The 16,408-nt window shown below is 51.3% G+C and overlaps 1 pseudogene; it reads right to left on the bottom strand.

Moving 5' to 3' along the window:
- Positions 1–8,908, bottom strand: part of LOC141918807 (hydrocephalus-inducing protein homolog) — a 97,521-nt pseudogene extending 88,613 nt beyond the window's left edge.
- Between the last annotated feature and the right edge of the window lie 7,500 nt (positions 8,909–16,408).

Genomic DNA, 16,408 nt, shown 5'->3' with positions numbered 1-16,408 from the left:
AGCAGATCCATCTCCAGATGGACGGTGTGCCATCGCAGGGCTGCAAGTATCCCCTTGCCCCCGCTGAAATCACTGGTAAAACTGTTGCAGTAGGGCCAGGAGCCATTACCTCCAGCAGCTCTCTTATCCATGAGTTGATGGAACCTCTGCATCTTATCACTCGCTTGCTGTCCTGATCTTTTTTCCTTGGTGCTTTGAAGCCGTCTGATATTTTTATCATTGTTGAAGCAGCAAGCAGATAATTTGATTTAGGAATTGCACACAACAAACTCTTAACCAGAACAGATTCAGATTCCTCTGCGCTTGGGATTTCCTGCTCTCCCACACCCGCCCCCTCCAAGCCTGGAAGGGACCTAAGGCAGCCAGAGGAGGCACAGACACAGAGATACTGCTTTAACACAACAACTAACACCCAGCGCTACCCACCAGCTGGGGTTTAAGGTTGCTGTAACAGATGTTGTCACAGCCAAGATGTAAAAAGAATAAAGAAGGATCTTCTTCCCTAGACATATCAAATATTCACACTGGACCTTGCAGAAGGGCTTTTGCTTCTCGTATTTGGAAGGTAAAATACCAGGAAGGGAACTGCAGCAAACGTCCTACAGAACTGAGTATCACATTTCAGGAGAGTGTTTCATCTTCAGCAAGTCTTTCTGAATTAGCAATTTTGTACTCAATCCTGCAGCCTAAGCCATCTAAAATAAAAGGGATGGGCAGCCCATGGGAATTTAAAGCACCTACTATCTGAGTACCCCACCCTGCCATTTTCCTACTGTTCCACATGCATCTTCCCTCGTAAACGCTCAAGGAAGCGCAGGGAGGGAAAGCACAGCCCGTCAGTCCCTGCTGCAGCAGCTAACAGCATCCTGCAGTGCCAAGAGGGGACCAGCTGCAGACTGCCCGACCACAGCCTGGAGCAGACCCCACAGCAGTCTGTGGGCTATAACCAGTGCGTAAAAACCGCGATGACTTCAGACATAATGTTCCGCTGTCTCGCTACCGTGTCCAACACCCTAGGCATTAAGGTGACTCTAGTTTTCAAAGGTGGCGGTCCCCACTCTGATCAGGCTCACTTTGGGTCTTCCAAATAACAGGTCACTTTTAAACAGATCTCTGTATCTACCGTTAGTGGAGCAAACCCATAATCACACAGCACTGGACAGATACCAGAAACCAACACCTTGGGAGGCCGCCCCACCACAGACGGAAGACTCTCTTATCTCTGAAACCAGCAGACATGACATTAAATGTTCCATCACTGAAGGATAAAAATGGCCTGAAACACGTAAGAGACTCCAGCCTATGAGAGCATAATCTTCACCATGGGGAAAGAGTTTCCCCCCGTTCTAGATCCAGGGCAACCCCACTGGAACCAGGACAGTCCTCAAAACCCACAGCAGATGCCCTGTTCTGAATCCAGCCCAGCAGGTTCAGCTTCCACTGAAGGCACCAACCTCTCTGGACCTCCAGTCTCACCTTGTTCTCCTCAGGGTTGAACTGGATGCGGAAAGTTGAACACATGCCAGGTGCTACCTTACAGCACACACCACCGGGGCTGGTGAACTTGAAGTACGATGACGTCTCCAAGACAACCTTCACCAGCTGAGAAACCTGCAGGAAAGACAGGAAACTATGATTTTGCCACTCATATGGAAACATGAGGAGAAAATACCTGGCCATGCCCTGGGGACATCCTGCCTTAACCACCTTTCCAAAGCACTTTTAACTCTTGAGGTTGTCACAACCCAGACTGGAAGCCCAGGAAGTCGCAACAGTTCCGTGATCCCCTTGGGTTAAATTAAGGTGAAACGACACCAAACGACCGGTTAAAATGTTTTACTTGCAGTAGAAAACAATTTAAACTTGGAAAAGAATAATAAACAATGTGATCTCTTATAAATCTGTAAGAAATAAAAGAAAGGAAAGAAATAGAAAGGTGAGAAAGAGAGTCAAAGAAATCTGGATCAGCACCCCTGGATCCAGAGTTGTCTCAGGTCCGACCATCTTGGGTGGTGGGTGCACACACAGCAAAGTTTCAGTTTCATCTTATCAGCTGATTAACATACTTCTGCTTCTGGGGCAGAAATGCTCACCTCTCGTCAGGCCTTGTCGCCTCTTCAATGGTGAAGGCACGAAGTCGTTAGCAAGGCAAGCATGGTGTCTGGCTTACACAATAGAGCCACACAGTACCGGGCTTACACAGTGCAGACAGTGATTAGCGGTCTTTGTGCTTGAGGGGAAACTTTTGGTTTCACTCAGTTTCCCCACTCTGAGGCCCACATAAGTAGTTTGTCAATACAACTGCAAGGGAGTGGGGGGTGCAGCCTTCCATACACTCCCGCTCCCTCGGGTGACATTCCTTAGACTAATCACAAAGGCCACAGCTTGTCCTGGAGGTTTTCTGGGTCGATGAATGTTTGAGGCATCAATTCCTTCAGTTCCTTACAGAGGTACATTCACCTAATACACCAGGATGGAATCCATCCTGCCAGGGCAAAATAGCTCTAGGCCAGAGGCAGTAGGGCAACGCCCTGCTGTGAAGGAATCACCGAGCAGGTGAGACACCAGCAGCACCCGAGCAATAATACCTGAATCAAGTCCACATATCAACCAGCCCAAAGAACCTGCGGGCTTCTGCCTGCACACACCCAAGCAGTCATGCCTCTGGAGGGGGATGAAAGACCTGAAGGCAAAACAGTACCTGTTATACTGGGGGGAGGAAGAAATTCACTACTAACATACTGGGTTTGAGTGGGACAGTCAAGCTGCAGTGCTACAGTCGTGCAGGCAGACCAGCAAGAGGAGGAGACCACAGACACTGTGGCCTTACTGGGAGTAAAAGGAAACCTGAAGAGCAAAAGGAGGAACATAGAAAGACAAGGAGACAAGAAACAAGGAGATGGCTAAGGGAATTTAAAGGGGCCTGTAAAGAAGCAAGGGAGAAGATCAATACACTACAAGGAAAGTCTGATGCAGAAGATGAGAGCGGTCAACTTGCCAAAATGATGGAAAGCCAGACAACCCCCCAGGCTGGGCCTATCAATTATGGGCTTCAGAGGCATTTTCTGCCTTGAGATACATGACCAGCACTGACTCACAGTGTGGTTTCATTATTAAAAGCCACTCTCGGCTCTCTGGAGGCTCTTGCTGCCTGGTGCCTGTAGCCAGGCAGCTGCCAGTGCAGGCAAGGCAGATTTCTGGGCATTCCTCCCCACACCCAGGAGTCCAGGCAGGCACCTTGCTGCAAGTTTCTGCCCTCTGGGATACCACAAGCACAGACACAGCAAATAGATGTTTTCTAGCACAGTGATATCAACCCCTGAGCATCAAATCTCATCTCAGAAAGTCTAAAACAGGCAATTTTGACTGACAGGCAGCTTCGCTGATAAACAACAAACGCACGTGAGGCTTGGGAAAAATGGAGGTTCATTCTTCACCACCCGCTCGAGCCTGATAACCCATGGCCAAGAAAGTCCTGAAGTCTCCAAACGCCCTTTGCTCCCAGCAGTGCCCTGGGACAGCGAGTTCCAGGAGCCAATTTCACACTGCAGACAAACATTTTGGTCACCGAGTCCCTTGGGAGATGAGCTAAGACCTTCAGCAAAAGCCACCCAGAACATCGCTGAGGGTGGTGAGGAGCAGCCTGAAGACAGAAAAGCAATTTTACAACACACAGGGAAGAGCAGTAACTATACAGCAAAGCACTTCTGTATTTGCATGATTACAGAGCCTCTATCTGGAATATATACTTTGCTGTCAGCTGGATTTTTATGGATCAGACAACCTCAGGCTACCATGCAGTATAGGTCAGTGTGATTTGGAGGAATCTGTGAAACTGGTGAGAAGACTTTGAGACAGAGTACAATGTTGCTGGACATCACCAAAAGCCAACAAAATTAGAATATAACCACCTCTCTTGGGATTATCATCTCTATGTTTGTATACTTAAATATGCCAAGGATTTTCCTTAAAGCTGATCTTACTTTTACACCAGAGCTGTCCAATGGCTGAGGTCTTACTAGCTTCAAAACTAACTCCTTTTGGAAAAAATCAACAGCTCACACATTGCCTCCCCTTTACAGGGCATAAAAATCACAAGGTGCAGCTGTACAAGTTTATTATTTTTTACTGGGAATAGCAGACATGTTGATGCAGATGTTCTTTTCCACTGGAGGAAGCATGAATAGAGCAAATTGACTGTTTGCCTGTTGCTGGTACTTGGCAACGTCAAATACTTTGAAGTGCTGTCTGGATAACAGAGCAGCTGAAGCCAAAAGACTTAATGGGAAAAAAGCAGAGCTATAGGAAAAAAGAGAAGCTGAGGCACATTTTAATCAGGACAGAGGATACTACAGCAAAGAGTGCCCAGAATCAGCGTGGACCCCATGAACGGTATCCCTTGGACAGGGGCACCCACGCTGCTCTTTCCAGTATTCCCAAGCTAAACGCCAGGCCAGGAATGGCGCAGGACTCTCCAGGAACAACTGAGGGACCACCCTGCAACTGTCTTTGCCAAAGGGTCTTCCATTTCCAACCATGTCCCTGTCAAAACCTGTTATCTCAGAATACATTTTGACTTCTCTTGCTGTTCCCCCACCTGCAACATGCCCTGACAGCTTTTTTTGTCCACTTGTTTGTTTTCCAACAAGACTGGTAGATTTGGAGGGGGGGTTAATTCACGTGCTCTCACGTACACTTCCACCTGCCCATCCTGCCCTCCTCTCACGTACACATCTTACTCTTTATTACAGAACGGTATCTTTAATTACACCTTTCTTTTTCTGAACATTCTCTGCTTCCAGCACACTTACTCTTACGTGTCAAGAGAAACCCTTGCATGTACAATGTTCTCTCCCAGAGCACCTTCCCACTCAGCTCCTTTCCTCCCTCCTGTCTTTTCCCACCAGCTGCTCTTGGCACATGCCTCATTCAAGCAAACGTTTCCCCTGCCGAAATTCAAAAGGTCTCAATTTTCCTCCTTACAGTGCAACAACATTGCTGGCATTTTTCAACTTCTCCCTTCTCAACTTTCCCGGGAAATATCAAAACGATCACAATTTTTTCAAGTGAAGGTGGAGACCTTCAAGAGAACATTACTCTGGATGTGCTGTGGTTCTCCAAAGGGAAAGCAGAGAGCCACGTTGCTTAGAAAAACCTGAGCAGAACTGCATTAAGCTTAGCAGGAGCCTAAAGTGGCACCTAAAGGCCTCCCACTGCTTCTGCTAAATCAGTCCGTTTCCCCTGCTGCTTCAAAACACCCTTCCTGGAGTGCTAATGCCACTAACCATAACTTCCTCTAGCATGGAGAAGGCTCAAGCCCTGGGCTTTGACAGTGAGCTGCACAGAGGCAGCTAAACAGGCTGTGAGAGGCAGAGGTGTCCTGCCAGAAACGGAGATTAACCAGGGAGCCACCAGCACATGGTGCACACTCGAGGTAAAGCAGGAGAGCAGAAAGAACTGTACAACCCTCAACATTCCCATCAATCCAGGGCTTTCAAGGGGAAGGATGCTGACTAGAAAAGCTCCTTTGAGTTAGATACCACCAATGCATGGCCAAAATCAGGGGGAGGATTCCCAGCATGGGAAGATTTCCACTGTCTTGCAAAATAAAGGTGGTGAGACATTTTATTCTCGATGTGCTGTGCTGCAGCAGGTAACTTGTTATGCTGTAAACCACAGGAATTACACTACTCTCCTCTTCCAGCACAGTGTTAAAGCTCCGCATCCCAGCACTTACCTTGTCAGTGTTCCTCAGAATCAGTGGCACTTCGTAGACCTCGACGGGGACGTAGTTCTGAAATACCACCTCTGAAGGAAAAGGCTGAAACAAGCTCTGCTCCAGGTCAACTGCTGAGAACTGGAGAGGCAAGACAGAGCGGTGAGAGGAGGGTCAGCTGCTGGGAGAAAGATTCATGAAAGAATCCTACCGATCTCCAGTGGAGTACAGTCTCTTGGTGAGTACGTCCACGTGGCTCACGCTAGGGAAACAGCCCCCCACCTGTGTTCTGAGCTGATCAAAAGTTTCTGGACCACACTGAGCAGGCTCAAGCTAAGAAGCTCTTTTGGCGGGTGTTCCTCCAGGTTTCCTTCTCCAGAATGCAAGGCAGCGCTTACTGCCAGCAGAGCCCTGTGCTAACGTGGTCACACAGCTCCAGAGCACTTCCTGGAAGAGCCACGAGCACTCACGGAGCAAGCGAAACCCAAGAATTTACACGAGACTCCATGGGAAACAATTTTGGGATGATCTTTACTCTGAGACAGAGAGACCGAGTCCCACACATCCCTAAATACCTTTTTGATAGAGAGCCTAGAAACCACTTAGAAGACCACAGTCCCAGAGGAGGTAAGGCTAAAAAGAAAGTAACACAGTAGTTGGGAAAAAGACAAAGGAGGTGAATGCTGGATAGTGGTAAGGTTTAGATCTTTTCTCAGCATTACTGGGCAACTTGAGTAAGACTGGACTTGGTATCTCCTTTATCCACAGGCTTTAAATAGATGCTTTATTATATTCCATTATTGCCATTTCATTTAATACCACCGCAGAAGCACGTCTGAAAATATACACAAACCGCAAATGTTCACAGAGCAGAGGCAATACTTGAGAAAATTCCTCCCTGCTTTGTCTCCCCTCTCCCAGCTGCACTGTTCCCACTCAAAAGACCCAGGCAGGCCTCCTGCTGCTCCACAGGAGCCACGCTCACACGGCAGCTCGTGCCTGCAGCACGCTACCAGTTATGTGTGCGCTCATCTGATGCGTTCCCAACCTCCTGTGCTGCCTAGGGCAATCCTTAACCAATTGGTTACAGGTCTCTTGCTGGCAATTTTCCACTCAACAGCCTACCTCAGCGATCCACCCGTTTGGACTGTGTGCTACAGTGAGCAGTCCTGTGAGAAAAGCAGCTTAAACATACATCTAAGTGATCCAGAGAACGCACTTCCACTCCCCTCTGCCCAGGGCAATTCCCCTGTATATCTGGCAGCCTGCAAAATCTAACACCCTGTAAAGGTCCCACACATTGTTCCAACCCAAAACATTAATGCACTTGGTTTTGTTAAATCTTAAGTAATTACTATAGGCCCTCAGCCTTCAAAGGCCAATGCTGCCACCGTTGAGGGAGTCTCATGACCCCAAGCATTTGACAGAGACTACACCAAAGCACGAGGTGGCTATTTCACCAGGAGGATGGAAAATGGCAAGCTCGGGCCCTTGTGGCCTGCCCCAGCCTTCCCCCAGTATCAGCTAACCTCCAGCAAAACCCACCAACTTCAGCAGAGGTTATTTATATTGACTTAGCACAGATCGGGACTTCCAACCTCTCACCAGGGAAAAACGTTCTACCTTTCCCCAGCAGAAGGAACTCCACCACCACCAGCAGTTTGAAAAGACAACAGGCCCTAGTCACTGAGGTATTCAGATGAGCCGGAGGCACTCCTGTCACAAACACACACCCTCTTCAAATGTCACATCAAACAGCAAGGAAAAGGACAGGAAAAGGCTACCTTGTGATGGGAGGTTTCACCCATGTCTAGAAGCTGGGTAATCCGGGGCCGCCTCATCTCTCGGGTGCTGGCCAGCCTCTGCTTGGTGGTAAGAGACATCTCCTTCAGGAAGGCAGAGGGAGTCAGCTGAAACGCAAAACACCAGCAAGAGCTACAGAAATGCCTTTCTGCAGAAAGACTTTTCTTGTTCAAGTGCCACTGATGAGTAATTTGTGATCACAGCCACTAGGATAGTCCTGGAAGTCCCGTAAATTACCTGCTGAAATATTTAACATCAGTAAATTAATGATATAGAGCGGAATACACACGCTCTAAGCAAGTGGCTCTGTCCCATTAGCTTCTCCTTCATGAGATGATGTGACATGTTTGGGGATTTCTGCTCTTCGGGTATTTGTACCCTCTTGAGTTTTGCTGGATTGAGTCAGAGACCTCTGGAGAGAGCGGGGAGGAGATATCAGACATCCCCTAACTTCACCCTTGCACAGTGCTCACAACCAACACGCAGGTGGAGATGGCACTGCTGGATGAGTCAGAGGAAAGCAGAAAAGCAGCGTTGTGCCAAGACTGAGGTGGAGAGGAATGGGTCCAAGTTTTCATTATTTCTTTTCCATTAGCACTTGTTTTCTCTCTGTTCTGGCCTCACAGACCCCTCCACAGAAGGATACAGAGATGTCTCCTTGACAGAGCCTCAGCACTGGGTGACCTCCAGTTAAGGGAGCTCCAGCCAGCAAAGGGGACAGTTGTGGATGGGAAGGAGGAATCGCCCTGGATCCACTGCTGTTTGCAGGGCTGCATCTGTGATCCACACAGGACACGAGATACCATGAAACAACTCTTTTGGAAGCTATTCTATCTGGAACCAGCCGTGTCCTGTCAAGACTCCAGGTGGTTTGAGCAGCCTACCACATGCCCAGGTGCCCAGCGGTGTGGCCAGGGCAGCACTGGCAGGTATGCCCACGTGACAGAAGATGTTACTGCCCACATAGCAAAGAGGACGGACGGAAGCAGATGTTTGTGCTTCAGCTGTTCCCGTGCAATGCCCAGTACATTCCTTTATCTCAGCTCCGCTGGCACGTTCAGGCAAGACCCTGGACTTTATCCTGAAGCAACACAGTCCACCCCCCACTGCACCATGACAGCCCCCTCCAACAGAAGCACGGCAGCAAAGAGTTGGGGAGGTGGTGCCTGGCTCCACAGCACCCTGACAACCAGAGGGGAAGGCAGAGGAGGGACAGGGGCAGCTTCCAGCGTCAACCCAGCTCCTACCTGGCCCCCAGCAGGTACTTACAGTCACACGCTGCTCTGCCTCTCTGACCAGCTTCGGATAACAACATACTGCCACCTTACTCTGGAGTCCATCAGCCGTTTTGGAGGATCCCATGGACCGATGAATCTTGCCAGTGGCCATGACTAGGCAAACCTGGAAGGAGTAACAATGAGACTTTGAAAATCCAGAATCCCATTCACAGCAGACCCAAAGGATACACCTGTGTCTCCAGGCTGTGGCATCCTTCCTAAGTGGAGAACATAAGGCCGTCCCACACTGTTTCGTGATTAGACCATATTTAAGTGGCAGAGTTAAGATTCATAGAAGTAAAACTCCATAAAAATATTCCCTGAGACAAAAAAGCCTTTTGCTGTGGGTGCAGTCCCACGAGCCACAACTATATCTTTTCATGAACTTTATCTGTCAGCTGACAGTGAGATCCACCAAGGGTCCTTTCCAAGGGTCTGATGGAGAGTCCCCAGCTCCACATACTATCATTTACTGCGGCAGCTCCTGCGTTAAGTCTTTACAGTACCATTTTCCCCTTCCCAGCATCCGATCTCTGCTATACTGGCTTGGCAACTTTGCATCTCCTTTTTTATTTACTCTTTTTCTGACATCTGGACCACATTTCATAGAATCATTTAGGCTGGAAAAGACTTTTCAGATCATCGAGTGCAGCTGTAGACCTAGCACTGCCAAGCCCATCACTCCTTTCCCTGGATGTACGCAAGAACTGATGCTCAGAAAATCCCTATGGATTTCAAATGCAGGACCGAGGGCCCCCTGCCCCGGGCGCCACCCTGCCCCAGGCACCCCACTCTTGCACAAGGGATGCCCCCAGCCCTGCGGCATGGTGCAGGGGGTGTCACACACACCGCCCCCCCCGCCCCGAGCTCCCCTGCACCCCGGGTCCCTGCTCCGCCCTGCTCCCAAGCCCCCCCCGCCCGCCCGCGGCTGAGCCTCCCGGCAGCACCAGCACCCAGAGCCGCCCTCTGGCTTTCGGCCAGGGAGGGGATGCAGCCACCACCCCCCCCAGCATCCCCCACCTCTCCCTCTCTGGGGAACACCGAGGGGGGCAACAGAGCCTTCAAAGCCACTCACACACAGCCCACAGTGGTGCCAGCACCCCCCTCCAAAAGGATGAGCTGCTTCCCTCTCCGCACGCTTGGTCCTAACCCGGATCCCAGTTCCACCAGCTCAGCTGCTTTGCTGCCACCTCACACCTCCCAGCCCGCCCACAGCAGGGCTCTGGCACGGGCCCACACTGATGCACAAACAGCACAACCACCCCTGTCCTTCTCGGGGACGCCCTGTCATAAATTAACCCTGCGAAGCGCAGCCCGACAGGCACAGCACTAACTCCTGACTGAACCCCGGCTCCCCCCACGCCCTCACCCAGCAGCTCCACCCCCTGGGCTCCGCTCAGCAGATGCATCGCACCCCAGTGCCTCTGCCCAGTGCCCTTGTGCAGGGGCTGGCACGGGGCTAAGGGGAGGTCAGGCCTTGCTGAGCTTGGCTCAAATCCCTCGTGTTCATTCCAAGGCCAGAGATGCTTCTGCAACCAGCAAAACCGGACGGCTTGGCTGGCTGGCCAGAGCACAGCGGAAAACGAGCCACGGTCGAGCCACAAACACACACCAGGGCCTGCTGGCACTTCTCACCTTCCCCCCGCTTCCATTACTTTTGGAACCCCATTTACTGGGATTATGAACTAAACCGCTATTAATATCCAAACTGTCCTTTATTACTCTTTAAATTTTTTTGGTGGGAACAGAAGGAAGGTAAACGTCACTTAGCTGCTTCACTTCACGAGAGCAGCTGACCCGACGTGACTTCGTGCCTGACCTTACTAAGTGCTCAGAATATTATGAACAGCCTCAAACCCACGGATCGCTGCTGCTCCGAGTGTCAACAAAATCAGAACACTTTCCTGCTTGGCAAACCAACAAAAATCAAAGATAAACATCTACATTTACTAAGCACTACTCTGGACTAGAAATAATTTTCCCTCCCTTTCTGGCTAACTGGACCAAGGAACAGATGGATTTGCCCACTTATTTTCTGGGACTTGAAAGACCAGCGCCCTCAAACACAGCTCTACTCTAAAATTTTTTGCATCCTGACATTGAGTAAAATCACAGATCATATTCCCTCCTGCTTCCTCTGTTCCACATCATCTATGCAAAGATTAACATTCTCTTCCCCTCAACTTTTACACACAGCCTGCAAGCAAGGCAGTAACTTCACTCCTTCACTCCCCCCAAAACAGCTGCAGCGTTGTACATGTCCGAGGTACTGGGCCCTTTACAGTTTCAGGAAAGGACAAGGTTGTCGGTTCCTTTCGTGTTTGCAAGAAACCCCAGAGCACAGCCCTGTCCTATGGACACAAGGCCATGCTGCAGCAAGAGCTGGGATTAAAGGCCTTCAGGGCCCGGGAGCTTGGCAAAAGCTGTGCTGAGGAAGAAGCTGATGTGAGCACTTCCATACGGCCCTCAGGCACCCAAATCCCTTTGTGCATGTGTCCAACAGCTTCCCTTGGTAAAATAAAACTGAACAGAGCTCTGATGAGACTGTGCTGACAGGGACGGGAAATTAAGAATAAACAGCAAAGTGCTTAAAGGACATGAAGAACAAAAAGGCAAGTTCCATGTAGAGGCACAGCTCCGTGCCTGTACAGATCCTGTGGCTGTCACTGTGCCCCGTGCCAGAGCTCTTGTTTCAAGGGACCCCACGTCACTCGTGCTGGAGCAGCAGCACCAGCCTCAGAGCTGTCGGATACCAACTGATCGCCCTCCAAACTTAAAGGCTGGGGATAGATGGGCACACTCTGCCCTAGAATACACTGCACCCAGCGGCTCTTGTGGGATCACAGGCTGGTGTCTGAACCTTGCTTCACTATGCACAATAAAGCCTCTGCCTTCTTCCTTACGCAAAGATCAACCATCTCCCTCTGGAGTAGTTGGTTAATTTGCCTTCCTATTACACTTTGCTGGAAGAGGAATAGAGGAGATCTGTTACAAGTGAGATGCAGGATGCTGTTGAACAATTTTGTTCAGTTACATCATCTTGCCCTGTTCAGGCTTAAGTAGAAAGGTCACATTTCTTGCCTAGAATTCACCTGCTTAGCTATAATTATCACATAAACAGCATCTCAAGGGATCCAGGAAAGGAGAAGGATTTCCAGGACTAATCTCTTGCCCCTCCAGCCCACAGCTAAGTGGCTGAGTGCTTTCTAAATCAAGTCTCGCTACCCAGGAAGCCTCACCCGTCACCTCTAAAATTCAGTCCCTCTGAATTTTATCACTTTGGTACTGTCATCCCGCAATTTATTACAAAAGCTCTACCATAGTTGAGAGAATGAATAGGCGCCCAGTGTTACACCTTCCTGTTATTTAATGAACTTCAGCTGTCCGCTGACAGTGAGATGCACCAAGGGTCCCTTCCAAGGGTCTGCTGGAGAGTCCCCAGCTCCACATACTATGGAGCTCCACATACTATGGAGCTCCCGCCTTAGGTATTTACAGCACCATTTTCCCCTTCCCAGCATCCGATCTCTGCTATCCTGGCTTGGCAACTTTGCATCTCCCTTTTTATTTATGCTTTTACTGGCATCTGGACCACATTTCATAGAATCATTTAGGCTGGAAAAGACCTTTAAGATCATCAAGTGCAACTGTAGACCTAGCACTGCCAAGCCCACTGCTCCTTTCCCTGGATGTACGCAGGAACTGCTGCTCAGAAAATCCCTATGGATTTCAAATGCAGGGAAAGGACAGGGAGGGGGAGTTGGCTTTGCAGTCCCTCCCAGCTAGGCCACCTGCTGCATTTTTCATCCTCAGCCTCCACAGCATTTTCTAGACAGAGCAAGAATAATCTAAGCCCTCATGTGCACACCATGCAAAACAGATTCCAGGCCAAAACAGCCCAAAGGCCGTGTGTAAACCAAGGCGGGCAAGGCCAGCGGCGGCAAGGCAGGCAGCCCCCCTCCCTTCACGTTTCACCCACAGCCCAGGTGCACTCACAGCCGCAGCCCCGGGGAAGAAAGGGAGACAGGCCGGCACTTTCTCTCTCTGGGAGCAAAGCTTGCTCCCTGCCCAGCTCCGCTTGGGGGGAGAAGAGGCTCCAGCTCCCAGCCCCTGACAGGGAAAGTGCTTCATCCTCCAGGTGCCTCTCGCCCAGCACAAGAGCCCCCCCTGCCCTGTGCTCTGGGGGCAACCTCCCCCCTCAGACCCTCCCCAGACCAGCGGCTGCCGTGCAGGGACACAGATCCCACAGGAGGGTGAGCACAGCCCACGGCCAGCAGAGGTTGGGCAGGACCGTGGGCCCCCTGCCCCGGGCACCACCCTGCCCCAGGCACCCCACTCTTGCACAAGGGATGCCCCCAGCCCTGCGGCATGGGGCAGGGGGTGTCACCACCCCCCCCGAGTTCCCCCACAGCCCCGGTCCCTGCTCAGCCTCGCTCCCAAGACCCCCCTGCCCATGGGTGAGCCTCCTGGCAGCACCGGCACCCAGAGCCACCCTTCGGCTTTCGGTCGGGGAGGGGACGCAGGCACCCCCCCCCCCCCCAGGATCCCTCACCTCTCTCACTCTGCAAGGGCCACGGGGACACACTCACGGGAGGATCCCCAATGCCAGACAGGCTGTTGCCCCCATTTCCAGGGCAACTGGGCATCCTGGCTGGCCCCCAAACTGCCATGGCAACAGCGGTGATGTGCCGGGGGTGGGGGGAGGCGGGCATCTCCGGGACACGGAGGCAGAGGGGACAGGGATGCTCAACGCCCAAAGCCCCCAGTGAGCACAGCAAGCAGGTCCTGAAACTGCCTCCAGCACACCCGCCAAGCTCCAGCACAGCTGCAGCCCCGGGTGCGTTACCCCGGCACGGGGCAGCGGCTACAGCCAGTCCCTTGCTGACCCTGCTCCGCTCTCTGACCCAGTCCTGGGCCTCACCATGCCTGGAGATGGAAAACTCCTCAGACAATCCCCCCTCTCACAGAGCTCCCTGCCCAGGTACACGGGTGCAGCTGAGACAGGGAAGTCGAAGGAGGACCAAGTCTCTTCCGGGCTTCTTCCCAATGACCGGGCTTATCAGTTCCAAGAAGGCTTGCAAGCCAGCCACAAAAGGAAGCATCAGCCACTACCCCTAGGGGAGACCCACGCTTTCAAAAAGAGAGCCCAGAAGCTGAAATTTCACCACCGTGGATGCTCAGGACCATGGAGTCAGAGGAGGGACAGGGTTTATATCGCTGCCCCCTCTCCATTCCTGGGGTTGGACATACCCACCTCTGCTCCCTCAGGGACCAACAAGCCCCTCTTCCCTTGCCAACACTCCCTCTGTCCCATGAGCTCCCCTCTGCTTTCCTGCACAATATCCAACTGTTACCAGTAAGCTCAGCTCGGAGCCATCATTCCCAGCTCACACTTGGCTCTCAGCTGGCTGCCTGCATTTCTGACTCCAAGAGGACACATGTGGAGCAGCCCAGGGCATGGAGGGAGGATCACACTGGCACACAGCCCAGCACAGAAGCAAGCCAGCCCCCTCAGCACTTCAGACAAGCCACCCTCCTCCATCCTAGCAGGGTCTGACCAAAGCAGGCTGCTGGCCCTGCTCTCCTCAGAGGCACAGGGAACTGTTGGTTCACGCAGGGAGCTGCTCTACAGGGCTGAAAATCCTTCCCCCATCCCCTGGGAAATGCTACTGACAGCTGTCATCCTCCTGCAGAAACACACGAGAGTACAGCCAAGGCCAGCAGCAGGTGTGTGGCATTATTAACCTTTCTCTTGCTGCAGTGCCAGAAGGACACAGGGCACCATCAGCCTGCGTCCCCCCACAGCCCTGCTGCAGACTCCGAGACAAAGCCCCAGCACAGGCACTGCCCAGCTTCTGGACACCAGGACCAGAGCCCCTGGGGGGTGACACAGGCACATCAGAAATGTCTTTCCTGGCATCAGTGCTGCACTCACCAGATCGAACCCACAGAGTAACTGGGCACAGCTGGTGTCTTGCAGAGGACATGGAGCTGCAGCAAAGACAAAGACAAGGGCTGCAGTGAGGACCAAGGGAGAGGAGGGCAGTGCTGGCACAGACAGCTTACACCATCCATGGGAGCATTCCCTTCCCCCGTTTTAACCCATGAAGGAAGAACTCCAGCGCTCAACGAAGGGACTGACTGCGACACTCAAACCGTTTTAGGTGCTATCAAAAGGTTTCCTACCAAATAACTGCAGTGAGATCACTTACCCAGCTGCATCGTCACGAAGTCCCAAACATGAATTCCCAAATGGGCAGCCCATAATCCTCTCTAATCCAAGCAGGGTTTGTACTTGTTTTCTTCTGAGAAAGAAGGGAAATAAAGTTGGCTCCTTTCAGACATGTTTCTCCTGCCTTCCCCTGAGCAATGCAATCCCACATTGCAGGGGAGAACATTGATTTTTTTGGTAGCACACACCTCAACACACAGCCCTGGGTTTGCTTTCTCCCTTTCTATTCCCATGTTCGGAATCAATTTTTTTCCTCACTTTCTGTTTATTTTACATCTCACTTCCAAACCCTGAGCTGGTTCTCTACTCCTTTTCTAAATGAAGACAATATCTCAGACGTCTACATTTTGCACACCCTGACATTAGCGGTGCAACCACGAAATCCAAAAAGAGTAAACTCATTTTTCCCCACTACTTTTTGAAACAAATCAAAGTCCTTGGCCCCAACAAATGTAATGCCTCCTAGGTTTTCCTTTTCTGTAATACTACGAAACCATTTAATCCAGCCAGCTGTCTTTGTGTAAATGCAGAAGAAAATTTACAAGCCTCAACAAGTTAATCACAGCTCAAGGGGAATCTCTGACATGGAGGTCAGCAAGGCAGTAACTGTGAGGCTGTGACTGCCAGGAGACAACGCCACAGGAAGATGGGTCGATTCTGGATGGAGGTTCAGGCCTGACTCAGCAGGGTACTGCCCTTAGGCATCTCAGCCTAAACAAGAAAGTGGACAGTTGTCAAGGGCACTGATCACCTACACAGTTACAGGATGCTTCGATAGTTGTTCTGGGGCTCACTCTACCTTAATCCCAACTCTCCTGGCCTTGTGTTCCCTCTGGCAGCTAAAAGACACCTAAGTCCCCACCATATTGAGGGCAGAAACACACTGCAGTACCAGTGCACTGTAGGGGCAGGGCTTAGTGACCTTTCACAGTCACAGAGGCAGAGCAGGGGTCAGTCTCTCCTCCTCCACACCCAGCTCTTCTCCTCAGCTGGCAGGGTCCTGCCAGAGCATTCTCCATCCCACCCTGTGCCATGGGGCACCACAGGCTGGGGAGCACCAGGCCCTCCTCTCCTCCACCCAAGGAGGGCACAGAGCCTCCTTCAGAGCCCAAGCACATGGCAACTCTCTACCACTGGACATCTCATGCATTTAAAACCATGGCAATACCTGAGCATCCACAGCCCAGCAAGATCATTCCATGGTCAGCTCCAAGGACCACGCTAAATACCACAAGTGGTCCTTCCCTCCAACTTCTCCAGGACAAGAAAAAAAAACAATGTGCTTTACCTGGTCCACCACAGCTTGGTTTGCATTTGCAGCTTCTGGCATCACTTGGCAGCTCCATTTGCAGTGGGACGGGTCTCCTTGGCTCCTGGTTT

This window comes from Strix aluco, chromosome Z, assembly GCF_031877795.1.
Source record: "Strix aluco isolate bStrAlu1 chromosome Z, bStrAlu1.hap1, whole genome shotgun sequence".
In the NCBI taxonomy this organism is placed as follows: Eukaryota; Metazoa; Chordata; class Aves; order Strigiformes; family Strigidae; genus Strix; species Strix aluco.
The sequence above is the reverse complement of the archived record's forward strand: the minus strand, read 5'-3'. Positions and strand labels throughout refer to the sequence as shown.